Here is a 15770-nt window from a genome sequence, read left to right as displayed (position 1 = left end):
TTGTCAATGCAATCTCCTTGTCTGTTTAGCCATGCTAATTCCCTGTCTGTTATCTGTTCTACCTATGTGCTGTATTACACTGTCACCTTCAAGTGATCTGGACATGCCTCTACACATGAACTCTAAACTCTCTATCTCTCTCTCTCTCTTTCTCTCTCTCTCTTTCTTTCTTTCTTTCTTTCTTTCTGTCTCTCTCTCTCTATCAATTCAACATGGCTTTATTGGCATGGGAAACGTGTTTACATTGCTAAAGCAAGTGAAATAAACAATAAACAAAAGTGAGAAGACGCAAAACAACATCAACATTTTTTTTTTAAATGAACAGTTATTAACATTGCACTCACAAAGGTTGTAAAAGGATAAAGACATTTTCAACGTGTTATATTATCCGCTATGCACAGCAGAGGAAGTGGCTGGAAGGGAATACATGGAACGGAGTCCAACACATAGTTTCCATGTGTTAGATGTGTTTGACTCCATTCCATTGATTCCATTCCAGCCATTACAATGAGCCCGTCCTCCTATATATCCTCCCACCAGCCTCCTCTGATGTACCGTGTTTTAGCAATGTGCAAATAGTTGTAGTACGAGTAGTAGGGGGTGATATATAAACAGATAAATAAACAGGTAAATAAAAAGATAAATAAACAGATAGATATTGGTGGTGTTTGCACTGTTTGTGCTCCACGGGTTGCCCTTTTCACATTGCAATGGGCATCAAATCTTGCTGCTGTGATGGCACTCTGCGGTATTTCGCCTAACAGATATGGGAGTCTATCAATGTTTGATTTGTTTTCAAATTCTTTGTGGGTCTATGTGATCTGTGGGAAATATGTGTCTCTAATATGGTCATACATTTGGCAGGTGGTTAGGAAGTGTAGCTCAGTTTCCACCTCATTTTGTGGGCAGTGTGCACATAGCCTGTCTTCTCTTGAGAGTCAGGTCTGCCTACGGCGGCCTCTCTCAATAGCAAGGCTATGCTCACTGAGTCTGTACATAGTCAAGGATTTTCTTAATTTGGGGCCAGTCGCAGTGGTCAGGTATTCTGCCATTGTGTACTCTCTTTTTAGGTCCAGATAGCATTCCAATGAATTCTTTCCGGTGTGTCAAATAGTTCTCTTTTTGCTTTGTCATAATTTGGTTGGGTCTAAATGTGTTTCTGTCTTGGGGCTCTGTGGGGTTTGTTTGTGTTTGTGGACATAGCCCCAGAACCAGCTGGCTGAAGGGACTCTTCTCCAGGTTCATCTCTCTGTAGGTGAGGGCTCTGAGGGGAATCTTCTCTAGGTTCATCTCTATGTAGGTGAGGGCTCTGAGGGGACTCTTCTCTAGGTTCATCTCTCTGTAGGTGAGGGCTTTGTGGTGGAATGTATGGGCATCGTTTCCTTTTAGGTGGTTGTAGAATTTATTAACAGCTATTTTCTGGATTCTGATAACTTGCGGGTATACTGTAGTCTTAATTCTGCTCTGCATGTATTGTTTGGGGATTTGCATTTTACACAAAGTATATTTTTTGCAGAATTCTGCATGCAGAGTCTCAATTGGGTGTTTGTCTTATTTTGTGAATCTTTAGTTGGTGAACAGACCCCAGAAATCACAACCATGAAGGGCAATGGGTTCGATAACTGATTGAAATATTTTTTTGCCAGATCCTAATAGGGATGTTGAGTTTTATGTTCCTTTTGATGGCGTAGAAGGACCTTCTTGCTTTGCCTCTTAGATCGTTCACAGCCTTGTGGAAGTTACCTGTGGTGTTGATGTTTAGACCGAAGTAGGTATAATTTTGGTAAGAAGCCAATTTGACATTTGCTCAGGACATTGTTTTCACTTAGGAAATGTTGGAGTCTGCTGTTGATGATAATGCAGAGGATTTTTACTACATCGCTGTTGATGTAGATTCCACAATAATTATCGAGGTGAAATTTGTCTTTATTTTTTATCTCTAGGATGGAGAAGCTGTCTTCATTAAAGAATGGGGATTATACTGGGGGATAGATAGGTAGCACACAGGAGGACATATTTCTCTATTTATTCCTGATCTGGGGAGGCCTATATAGGGTGTGGCCAGGCTTGGTTTGGGTTGGTGTCGACTGGCTGGGACGATGGTGTGGCTCATGGTGCTGTGATCTGGGTGCAGATCCTCTGGCTGTAGATCCTCTGGGTGCAGGTCCGGGGGGAGTCTTGCATGTCTGGGAGAGAGTCTTGCATGTCTGGGAGAGAGTCTTGCAGGTCCAGGGGGAGTCTTGCAGGTCCGGGGGGAGTCTTGCAGGTCCGGGGGGAGTCTTGCAGGTCCGGGGGGAGTCTTGCAGGTCTGGGATGGAGTCTTGCAGGTCCGGGAGAGAGTCTTGCATGTCTGGGAGAGAGACTTGCATGTCTGGGAGAGAGGCTTGCAGGTCTGGGATGGAGTCTTGCAGGTCTGGGAGAGAGTCTTGCAGGTCTGGGAGAGAGTCTTGCAGGTCTGGGCAGGAGTCTTGCAGGTCTGGGAGTGTCTTGCATGTCTGGGAGAGAGTCTTGATGTCTGGGAGAGAGTCTTGCATGACTGGGAGAGAGTCTTGCAGGTCTGGGCTGGAGTCTTGCAGGTCTGGGTGGAGTGGTCATTGCTCTTTTGCTCCTGTGTGAGGTGCTGGGGCTGTGGTTGAGTGTGATGTCTTTCAGGGTCTCTCTCTCTCTCTCTCTCTCTCTCTCTCTCTCTCTCTCTCTCTCTCTCTCTCTCTCTGAACCATGCAGGGCTTTGAATTAGGATGGGTTGAATGTTTCATTACGTTCGGCAGATTATATGTGACATTGTTGGGTGGAAATACGAATTGCAGCATTAAACCAAACACAATGTATTGACAAGATGTAAAGAAGAGAGATGGAAACCCATTTGTTATGGACCAAGTTTTTTTTTTAAATGCTAGAATAAATCCCTACAATCGACATTGTGCACACACCTATGTGAGTTCATCACAATAAAACATTATTACAAATGGGTGGATTGCACTCAATAAAATATTCCGCCTTGAGTTAGTTATGTCTGGTAAATAAAATCTATTGGTCGAGGGAAAAGCACTAAATGAATTTACTCTCAGCAGAGCTCAGGCCAAGATGGTGTGTGTTTTTCATCTCCTCAAATGCACGACTCCAGGGGTTAACAGATGGTTTAGATGGTACTGGAGTGGAGATCAGAGAAGATAACATGTTTCTGCTCGGTTTTTAGGATTGGGAGATTCGAGAGAATCTTGATAACGATCGTAAACAACTTTCTCAGAAAGGAAAGACCTCACTACTACGTAAATATAAAATATATTTTTGATTTTTTTAACACCTTTTTGGTTACTACATGATTCCATATGTGTTATTTCATAGTTTTGTTGTCTTCACTATTATTCTACAATGTAGAAAATAGTAAAAATAAAGAAAAACCTTGGAATGAGTAGGTGTGTCCCAAACTTTTGACTGGTACTGTATATGACTACTTTACACACAAATGGATGTGTCAGTCAATAATTTCCCCATCTACTTCAAATGATGTAAATGATCATGCAGTTAGCTAGCTCTGGGAGATGTGTTTCAATTTAAAGAGCTGCATCGTTAGATGTAGCCTAGCACTAACCCCGAGAGGGCTTAAATCACTACTTGCTTTATTAGGTTGCGGGAGGATGAAACCTCGATAAATACTCAGCCCTTTTTCTGAGCCCCAGGGTCCATACGACAGACTACAACACTGTTACTGTATATGCAGCAGGGACAAGTGAGACAAATCGAATGTGTCACTTAACTGTAGGCTACTCTTGGCTTTACCGTCACACATTATGAGATGTTCAGACACTCCCACCCTTCCACCCCTTCCCTTCCATCACGTTCTGTAGCACTCGGATCAGACCTAGAAAGATGGGAGAATGTTTCTCCTGAACAAAGGAAGGAAAGAGTGCTTGTACAGGTCATTATGTAAACTAATCTATTTCTCTCTCTAGAAACGTACTACGGTTCTCATGTAATGTTCATGTAACATATTCACACACCACTTCACTCAGAGAACGAAAGAGGGCGGAAAAATCCCCACCCCACCCCCCAAAAAAACTGAAACAAATCCTATATTTCTCAGTCTAATAGGCGTAATTCTGTTGGTGATATGGTCATGCTGCACTGCTCTCCCTCCAGTCTGGTGCAGTAGAGAAACAACAAGGTGGTTGTCAGACATTTTTGAAATCAGATGTTAATAATATTTCAGGACCTTGCTGAGTCTGAACAGAGAGGTTGGAGCACCTAGAGGGGAAATTACTTCCATGCCTAACCTATTTCAGCATGTCTGTCTGCACTGCTGCGATACAGGGGAGAGACGGGGGTGGGCCCGAGCCTGCATGGGGCCATGGGGGGATTTGGCAGCATAGCTCTCCCTTTTTACAAGCTGAGACAACTATTCACAAGTTTTTTTTTTCCAGCCTTTGCAAAATTTGCTTTGATTTTGGTTCACTAATTTATTTACTTTTTTTTTTTTTACTTTTACCCAATTAGGAAAAAAGCTTCAAACAAGTAAACTACATACACTATCCTCCCTTAGCCAATTTGTTATTATAATTATTTACATGTTTTGCAGTGTTCCTTTTCACTTGGCAAAATGTCATTAAGTGTTCGGAAAACACCAAATGGATTTTCCACAGTACTTTCCTTGATGGGTCATAGCAAGGCAGATCGAGAAAAAGAGACAACTCTAAGATGAATTAAAGTACCGCAAAGAGCATCACTGTTTCAAAAAGAGACGCTTAGCTTAAACGAGCAGAAAATGCAAGTTGAAATGCATTAAGAATTTAATGGTTACCTATGGCGTCTATTTATCCTACTGTAGTATAGAGATGTACGATCTTAATTTGAGCCAGTTTGCTACAGTGGGAAAATTATCTTGCAGCAACAGGAAATGTGAATTATTATGTGAATTACAATTAATGGACATTTTTTTGTAAAGGTTAATAGATATTTATTTAGGGCAAATCAAGTCTGACTGTCAAGTGTCAGTGTGCAGTGGGTGTGACGGAGTCAGGCGCAGGACACAGAACTGAGTAAAAATGTCCTTTACTTGAATAAAACAACAAAATCCTTCCACGCAGGGAAACACACCAGCTCACAGACATCTCAACCACTTAACAACGAACAAACACGCACAAAAACCATGGGGAAAACGGAGGGTTAGATAATGAACATGTAATTGAGGAATTGAAACCAGGTGTGTAAAACAAAGACAAAACAAAAGGAAAATGAAAAGTGGATCGGCGATGGCTAGAAGACCGGTGACGTCGACCGTCAAACGCCGCCCGAACAAGGAGAGGGACCGACTTCGGCAGAAGTCGTGACACTGACATTTTGAAGTGGAAATTATTTTTTTAAACCTTGAATACACTGCAAGTTTGCATTTCCTGCTATACAGGGAAATTCTCAGAAACAAAAGAGCGATCAAATTAAAATCCTACATCTGTAGGCAGGCCTACTGTAAGTGACCAAATATGTAATTTCACTTGTAGCACACTCTCAAGGTTCAATACAGTTTTTTTTTTAATGTATTGTGTACCATAACTAGGAGTAATTTGGGGGAATGAAACTGCCATATTAAGGGTGGATAAAAACTGTTCCTTTTAAACTGGTCCTTGCAACACCCACTAGTCATGAATGTTTCATTCTCATGCATGAGTTATTTTTCTGCAGCCTTCTGTATCAGTTTGATTGAGCTGGTTGATGCTTTTACATTACATGCATGTGCATTATACAAATAGCAAAGCACAATAAATGAATCTCTGGCAAACAAACAAACAAGCCAATCAATTGTTTTGGAAACAATTGTTGCCAAGTAATTTGTGAATGCCATATAGTTCTACACAGGCGTTGCATATTAACTGTGTTGAGCAGTTCTTCCCATGTGTTGAATATTGTTTATCTGCCAACGTGCTGAAAGAGCAGTAAGGCTGTTTGCTGCAGCTTCCTCTTTCAGAGATACTGTATGAGATATAGGCTCTCTCTTTGATGATTAACTGTTGAGATTTTGAGATTGATATCTGATAGGTATACAGTGCTTTCAGAAAGTATTCATACCCCTTGACTTATTCCACATTTTGTTGTGTTACCGCTTAAATTAAAAAAGTATATTTTTCATTTAGAAATGTTGGCAAGTTTATTGAAAATGCAATACAGAAATATCTAATTTACAGAAATATTCACACCCCTCAGTCAATACTTTGTAGAAACACATTTGGCTGTGATTACAGCTGTGCATAGCCGCGGGAAGCATGGGTGCTGAGGGTGCTGCAGCACCCCCTGAAAAATCAGAATAAAAAATATATATTAATAAATAAAATAACTTTTTATTTCTCACAAATGCAGTGCACTGGGCCTTTACAAGTCTCAGCACTCATATCTCAGTCCTGCTGAAAGGTGAAATTGTCTCCCAGTATCTGTTGGAAAGCAGACTGAAACAGATTTTCCCCTAGGTTTTTGTCTGTGCTTATAGCTGTATTCCGTTTCATTTTATCCTAAAACACTTCCTGGTCCTTGCCCGATGATTAGAAGACACATAACATGATGCAGCCACAAGTCCTGAGTCCTGGTACTCAGTGATCTATTGTTCCTCCATAAGGTCCTAATGTCTTGGTACTCAGTGATCTATTGTCCCTCCATCAGGTTCTAATGTCCTGGTACTCAGCGATCTATTGTCCCTCCATCAGGTCCTAATGGCCTGGTGCCTCAGCGATCTATTGTCCCTTCATCAGGTCCTAATGGCCTGGTACTCAGGGCTCTATTGTTCCTCCATCAGGTCCTAATGGTCTGGTACTCAGCGATATATTGTCCCTTTATCAGGCCCTAATAGTCTAGTACTCAGCAATCTATTGTCCCTCCATCATGTCCTAATGACCTGGTACTCAGCAATGTATTGTCCCTCCATCAGGTCCTAATGGCCTGGTACTCAGCAATCTATTGTCCCTGTAATCACTCTGACATCAATGCAAATGCAATCTAAAATCAAATCAAACACTTCCTGTCAGCCCTGGCATTCAGAGTCTGAGTGGAATACGATCACCTGTTGCACAGCAAGAGACGGCTCCTCATAGCTGGTTCATGCATAATGTAAAATGTTAAATAATGCCACAGGAATTATAAGCAAATCTTGTCTGCTAAATTAACTATTGTAGCCCACAGCCATATGGCATAGCCAGATCAGGGCTTAACATATAGACGACTCAGAATATGCTTTGTTCTGAAATAGGCTACATTGTCTTCATATCATAATGTTTCTTTAGATCTGCCTAAAATAAATAATGGATTGATTGTGATTATTTAGGCTATATTACATGGAGATTATTCCACAGGTCTGTATCAGTGGCTTGTAGGCTATATTACATGGAGGTTATTCCACAGGTCTGTATCAGTGGCTTGTAGGCTATATTACATGGAGGTTATTCCACAGGTCCGTATCAGTGGCTTGTAGGCTATATTACATGGAGATTATTCCACAGGTCCGTATCAGTGGCTTGTAGGCTATGCGTGTAAGGCCGGAGATGCTAAACGTGTTCATATTAATTAACGGTAAATTACAGTGAGACCAGCAGTTATTTGCATGACAATCTCCAGCTGGAAAACTTTCATGACCACCAGGGCCCTAGGTGTGAAATACTTTCTGAAGGCACTGTTTGTCCACTTATGTAGTTACAAATGTAGAATATTAACTTGAGTCAATTTGCGACAGCAGGAAAATAATCCTGCAGCAACAGGAAATGTGAATTATTATGTTAAATATAATTAATGGCCTTTTTGTAGGGGTTGATACATTTTTCTACGGGAAAATCAAGTCTGAAATTTAAAATTGGGATATACAAACTTCAGAAGCCTTTTTAACCTTATATAATCTACACTAGCTTTCCTGCAACAGGGTGATCAAATTAATATTCTACATCTGTACAGGACATAACAGGATGATCTTGTGGGAACCTTAAGAGGATAGATTATTTTCATTATTTTTCATAATGAAAATGGGACTAGACTTCAGAGGACATTTATTTCTTTAAAGTCATTAAAGTCTGTTAAAAGATGTTGTGGGGAGAGTCAGTGGGAAGCGACTGAGAAGGTAGTGGGTATTTAATAAAAAGCATTGATTCACTTGTAAATACATAGAGTAAGGTTAAAGAGACAAATACAGAAAACATACTGTACATACTGTAACTCGCCTTAATAACTTGTATGGGTTTTAATAACATGACCATCCACAGGAATTTTGACTTGAAGATTATACACAGATCAAAAATATACTGCAACGCAACCTTTTCTGAGATTCTACTGTGTTCCAGTTCATATAACTCTAATAGAGAGCACGAGCTGGCGCACATCCAAAGAAAATGATTTAGTGTAGAGGTTTATATAAGGAAATCAGTTAATTGAAATGAATTCATTAAGCCCTGATCTATGAATTTCACATGACTGGGAATACAGATACGCATCTGTTGTTCACAGATCCCTTAAAAAAAAGGTAGGATCAGAAAACCAGTCTGGATCAGAATACCAGTCTATATCTGGTGTTACCACCATTTGCCTTATGCAGCACGTCACATCACCTTCACATAGAGTTGATCAGGCTGTTGATTGCGGCCTGTGGAATGTTGTCCCAATCCTCTTCAATGCCTCTGGGAAGTTGCTAGATATTGGCGGGAACTGGAACACACTGTCGCACATGTCGATCCAGAGAATCCCAAACATGCTCAATGGGTGACATGTCTGGTGAGGCCATAAAAGAACTGGGACATTTTCAGCTTCCAGGAATTGTGTACAGATCCTTGCGACATGGGGCCGTCCATTGTCATGCTAAAACATGAGGTGATGGCGGCGGAAGAATGGCATGACAATGTGCCTCAGGATCTCGTCACGGTATCTTTGTGCATTCAAAATCCCATCGATAAATTGCAATTGTGTTCGTGGTCTGTAGCTTATGCCTGCCCACACCATAATCCCACTGCCACCATGGGGCGCTCTGTTCACAACGTTGATTCATCCGTGAATAGCACACTTCTCCAGTGTGCCAATGGCCCTTGGAAGGTGATTATTTGCCCACTGTAGTCGGTTATGACGCCGAACTGCAGACGGGTCAAGACCCTGGTGAGGATGACGAGCATGCAGATGAGCTTCCCTGAGACGGTTTCTGACAGTTTGTGCAGAAATTCTTTGGTAGTTCAAACCCTCAGTTTCATCAGCTGTCCGGGTGGCTGGTCTCAGATTATCCTGCAGATGAAGAAGCCGGATGTGGAGGTCCTGGGCTGGTGTGGTTACATGCCAATTGCACGCTCCCTCAAAACTTGAGACGTCTGTGGCATTGTGTTGGGTGACAAAACTGCACATTTTAGAGTGGCCTTTTATTGTCCCCAGCACAAGGTCCAGCTGTGTAATGATCATGCTGTTTAATCAGCTTCTTGATATGCCACACCTGTCAGGTGGATGGATTATCTTGGCAAAGGAGAAATGCTCACTAACAGGGATGTTACCAAATTTGTGCACAGAATTTGACAGAAATAAGCATTTTGAAAAATTCTGGGATCTTTTATTTCAGCTCATGAAACTTGGGACCAACACTTTACAGGTTAATGTTTATATTTTTGTTCAGTGTAATATTGTTTGTTACATTAAAAAGTGATTCATATTGATATAGATTCACATTTACACAAATATTAGGTTTACCACCACTGCCAACAATATGGTCCTTGAATGTAAATACCTCAGGGGAGTCAGTCCCAGGAGCATACAGAAGTTAGCTGTGCTGTTTGATGGAGCATGTTTACATCTATGATTAGGGCTGAGTACAAAATGGTATCCTGTTGCCTATTTAGTGCACTACTTTTGACCAGAGAGAGAGGGAATTGGCTGCCATTTTGGGATACAGGCTAGGTAGTAGAAGTTTCATTAAGTCCTTACTGACGCATGGAAGAGCAGCATCACCATAAAGACTTATGAACACTTGCCTTGTCTGGAGAGAGAGAGAGAGAGAGAGAGAGAGAGACAGACAGACAGACAGACAGACAGACAGACAGACAGACAGACAGACAGACAGACAGACAGACAGACAGACAGACAGACAGACAGACAGACAGACAGACAGACAGACAGACAGACAGACAGACAGACAGACAGACAGACAGACAGACAGACAGACAGACAGACAGAGAGACTCTTCTGTAGCCATTATCCAGTGAGTTATGTACCTGCAGCGCCAGGTAAAATTGATCCTATGATGAATGTCTGACAGGGTTTCATCTTTTCCTCAGAAAACAGACAAATCAATACAGGATATTGTATAAAAAGGAAATGAGTGCTGTATTTCCATGATTTCAGATTTAGTGTTGAGAGTATGAGATTGAATTAGTTAGCAGCAAGATGATAATATCATTGATGTTGTCATTGACAATGGATCCACAATACAAGACTGATAGTTAGTGTGGAGGACTGCTGAGTAAAGGACTCATTTATGTCAGTGATCCCGATTGACAAAACAGAAATGTGACATATACGCTACTCTAGTCACCCCATGTTATAGCCATCTCTCAATCCCCCCTGCTATAGCCACCTCTCAACCCCCCTGCTATAGCCACCTCTCAACCCCCCCTGTTATAGCCACCTCTCAACCCCCCCTGCTATAGCCACCTCTCAACCCCCCCTGCTATAGCCATCTCTCATCCCCCTGTTATAGCCACCTCTCAACCCCCCTGCTATAGCCACCTCTCAACCCCCCTGCTATAGCCATCTCTCATCCCCCCACTGCTATAGCCACCTCTCAACCCCCCTTGCTATAGCCACCTCTCAACCCCCCCTGCTATAGCCACCTCTCAACCACCCCTGCTATAGCCAACTCTCAACCCCCCTGCTATAGCCACCTCTCAACCCCCCTGCTATAGCCACCTCTCAACCCCTCTGCTATAGCCACCTCTCAACCCCCCTGCTATAGCCATCTCTCAACCCCCCTGCTATAGCCACCTCTCATCCCCCCTGCTATAGCCACCTCTCAACCCCCCCATGTTATAGCCACCTCTCAACCCCCCTGCTATAGCCACCTCTCATCCCCCCTGCTATAACCACCTCTCAACCCCCCTGCTATAGCCACCTCTCATCCCACCCTGTTATAGCCACCTCTCAACCCCCCCTGCTATAGCCACCTCTCAACCCCCCCTGCTATAGCCATCTCTCATCCCCCCTGCTATAGCCACCTCTCATCTCATTTCAGAACAGGTGTATATATACTGAGATCATGTGACAGATCATGTGACTCTTAGATTGCACACAGGTGGACTTTATTTAACTAATTATGTGACTTCTGAAGGTAATTGGTTGCACCAGATCTTATTTAGGGCTTCATAGCAAAGGGGGTGAATATATATGCACGCACCACTTTTCCGGGTTTTTTAGTATAATTTTTTGAAACAAATTCTTTTTTTCATTTCACATCACCAATTTGGACTATTTTGTGTATGTCCATTAAATGAAATCCAAATAATAAATAAATCGATTTAAATTACAGGTTATAATACAACAAAATAGGAAAAACGTCAAGGGGGATGAATACTTTTTCAAGGCACTGTAGACCTTCCCACTGAGAGATTTTGGCCAATCAGTGATTCCTCATAATATATTATGCATCATACCTTTATCATATCACCTCTGACCCTGGCTGATAGGCGTGGAGGGTTGATGACCTACTACATGTATCATTTTTGACACACACCTTTAACACCTGGAGCTCCCGAGTGGCGCAGCGGTCTATGGCACTGTGTCTCAGTGCTAGAGGTATCACTACAGACATCCTTGTTCAAATCCAGGCAGTATTACAACTGGCTGTGATTAGGAATCCCATAGGGTGGTGCACAATTGGCCCAGCATCATCTGGTTTTGGCCGGTGTAAATAAGAATTGTTCTTAACTGACTTGCGTAGTTGAGTAAAGGTAAATTATATATGTATTTATTTACATAGAACAACAGGACAACCTGTCCTGACGGTCCACTTGTTCTGAAGGATATACAATAAATGTATTTATTAAACCGTGGTGAAAAACAATCTTTATCGCTTCCACTAATTCAACTTCATCGTCAACAAGTAGATTTTTGTGTGAAGTTTGTTGATCTTTATAAATCTGTGAAGAGGTATTTTATTGAAGTTTGTTAATATGGTTCTGTGTGCAACTTCTCCTGTGGCTTTTAACATTATGCAGAACCAACAGCTGTAACATTTGATAAATCACAACACCGAGCACACAATGTGTTCTTGATCTCTTTGAGGGGCTGTAATAACATTTGGTAAATGACAACGCAGGGCACACAATGTGTTCTTGATCTCTTTGAGGGGCTGTAATAACATTTGGTAATTGAAAAATTATCTGAATTGTTGAGATCCGATGAAGTGTGTCTCTACTATAGTAGGTACATTGAACCAAAGTGTTGTTTTTCTCTCTCGAGAAGGACTGAAGGTCTGAAGAACTGAAGAACTGAACGACTGAAGAACTGAAGGACTGAAGGTCTGAAGAACTGAAGAACTGAACGACTGAAGAACTGAACGACTGAAGGACTGAAGGTCTGAACAACTGAACGACTGAAGAACTGAAGAACTGAACGACTGAAGAACTGAAGAACTGAACGACTGAAGAACTGAAGAACTGAACGACTGAAGAACTGAAGGACTGAAGGTCTGAAGAACTGAACGACTGAAGAACTGAAGAACTGAACGACTGAAGAACTGAAGAACTGAACGACTGAAGAACTGAAGATCTGAAGAACTGAACGATTGAAGAACTGAAGGACTAAAGAACTGAAGAACTGAACGACTGAAGAACTGAAGAACTGAACGACTGAAGAACTGAAGAGCTGAAGAACTGAACGACTGAAGAACTGAAGAACTGAACGACTGAAGAACTGAACGACTGAAGAACTGAAGAACTGAAAGATTGAAGAACTGAAGGACTGAAGGACTGAAAGACTGCATCACAATACAGTATAATTTTACTTCCATTGCTGTGAGAGTTGAATTTATGATAGGTAGACACTCATTGGCTAAACTCATTGGCTACATTCTGTTCAGTACTCAAACATTGCGGTCTACTGTACAGTATTTTGATTAACTACATGATGCTGGATGTTCTCCCGATGCTGATCTAGGCCTCATATTTCAATTGAAGGGTTTCAATTTTCAGATACTGCTCAGTAACTTCTGCTATGACTCACTATCAGCCTTCTATAATCTGCAAGGCTTTCTCCCCTTCTACTTTCGTCTCTCTGCTTTCACTTTGTTAATGTATCCTTTCATGTGGTGTATTGTCAAACACTCGATGGAAACTGAAACGAGTTACACCATATGTTACTGCTGTAATTCATTACTACACTGTCTGGCTTCAAAAGAAGTGCAACAGATTGGTCCTCTGCTCTAAGCTCGGGCTGATTTCGCAACGGAAACAGGATTTCTGAAAGAAATGAATAGGGGTTTGAGACTATATCACTCAATAGTAAGTGATAATTATTTTCTGTTACCAGCAAAACGCTGATACGGTAATAAGAGAGAAAGTGTTTGATTCATCGAGGTCTATTTTAATATTGAATGTTTGTGTCTCTGATTTACCCTGTTGTCTTTATTCTGCCGGAGTACAACTGAGACGGTATATTGCTTTGAATACATTGAATAAGACATTTCACGTCAGTGAATCAGTGAATATATCAGTGAGACAGGTGAGTTGGATACCGACAGGTTGTGGGGCCCTGGAGACCGATGAGTTGGATACCCACAAGTTCTGGGGCCCTGGAGACCGATGAGTTGGATACCCACAAGTTCTGGGGCCCTGGAGACCGATGAGTTGGATACCCACAGGTTGTGGGGCCCTGGAGACCAATGAGTTGGATACCCACAAGTTCTGGGGCCCTGGAGACAGATGAGTTGGATACCCACAGGTTCTGGGGCCCTGGAGACAGATGAGTTGGATACCCACAGGTTCTGGGGCCCTGGAGACAGATGAGTTGGATACCCACAGGTTCTGGGGCCCTGGAGACAGATGAGTTGGATACCCACAGGTTGTGGGGCCCTGTAGACAGGTGAGTTGGATACCCACAGGTTCTGGGGCCCTGGAGACAGGTGAGTTGGATACCCACAGGTTGTGGGGCCCTGGAGACAAATGAGTTGGACACACACAAGTTCTGGGGCCCTGAAGACCGATGAGTTGGATACCCACAAGTTCTGGGGCCCTGGAGACAGATGAGTTGGATACCCACAGGTTGTGGGGCCCTGGAGACCGATGAGTTGGATACCCACAAGTTCTGGGGCCCTGGATACAGATGAGTTGGATACCCACAGGTTCTGGGGCCCTGGAGACAGATGAGTTGGATACCCACAGGTTCTGGGGCCCTGGAGACAGATGAGTTGGATACCCACAGGTTGTGGGGCCCTGTAGACAGGTGAGTTGGATACCCACAAGTTCTGGGGCCCTGGAGACAGATGAGTTGGATACCCACAGGTTCTGGGGCCCTGGAGACAGATGAGTTGGATACCCACAGGTTGTGGGGCCCTGTAGACAGGTGAGTTGGATACCCACAGGTTGTGGGGCCCTGGAGACAAATGAGTTGGACACCCACAAGTTGTGGGGCCCTTTTGCCTACCTATCTGCTTGTTTTTAAAGCCATTATTTCTCTGCTACATTTACAGGCCTATGAAATGTGGGTGAGAAAAATTGTGTAACACCATATGACTGTAAAAGTCTCCAAGCATTCACAGACAGATTTTTTACTTCTATACTTGCAATAGTGAGTGACTGCTGTGTGGAATAGCCCAGCATTGCAGGTGTCACAAAAGTAATTGTAATTTCACATCATCATGCTCAGTGCAGTTGAACCATATGTTGGCACAGCTCATGTTGTCCACAGTAGGGTTGATTATTTTCCCGGTATTTTACAAAGTTCCATCCTGAGAATGAAACACGTGCTCCCGGGTGACCCGGTATTTCCCGCCAAAACTGGATGTGTCATTCTAAATCATATAAAGTATACACATATGTCTGGATTTGATTAGCGCTTTTATCGGCTTGAAAATTCAAACCTGATGCTACCTGAGCCTGATGAGCCGTACATTAAAGACTTTTTATGAGCCATACATTAAAGACATTTTATGAGTCAAAGCACAAATGATTGTGCCATTATCCAAAAGGTCTGCATAGCCTATAATACATAGGCTAACGCACATTATGCACAAGTTACAACAGAAAAACAGAAAAGCCCATAGATGTAGGTATGCTTTCTTGGGTAAATAAATTATTCCAGCGCCAGTAGGCTAATCTTTTTAAAGGTGGACTGTATTACTGTATTGTATTATACTGGATTATAGGACTGGAATTACGTACATCGTTGAAGGGGCTGCACAGTTTTGAACATGAAAAGTTATTAATAAACAAATGATGCACATTTGGGAAGTCTTGATACAACATTTTGAACAGAAATGCAATGGTTCATTGGATCAGTCTAAAACTTTGCACATGCGCTGCTGCCATCTTGTGGCCAATATCTAAATGGCAGCTGGGCTGGAATAATACATTATGGCCTTTCTCTTGCATTTCAAAGATGATGGTACAAAAAAATACAAAAAAACTGTTGGTTTTTTCTTTGTATTATCTTTTACCAGATCTAATGTGTTCTATTCTCCTACATTCCTTTCACATTTCCACAAGCTTCAAAGTGTTTCCTTTCAAATGGTACCAAGAAAATGCATATCCTTGCTTCAGGGCCTGAGCTACAGGCAGTTAGATATG

This window comes from Salmo salar, chromosome ssa27 (genome assembly GCF_905237065.1).
Source record: "Salmo salar chromosome ssa27, Ssal_v3.1, whole genome shotgun sequence".
NCBI classification, from domain to species: Eukaryota; Metazoa; Chordata; class Actinopteri; order Salmoniformes; family Salmonidae; genus Salmo; species Salmo salar.
The sequence above is the reverse complement of the archived record's forward strand: the minus strand, read 5'-3'. Positions refer to the sequence as shown.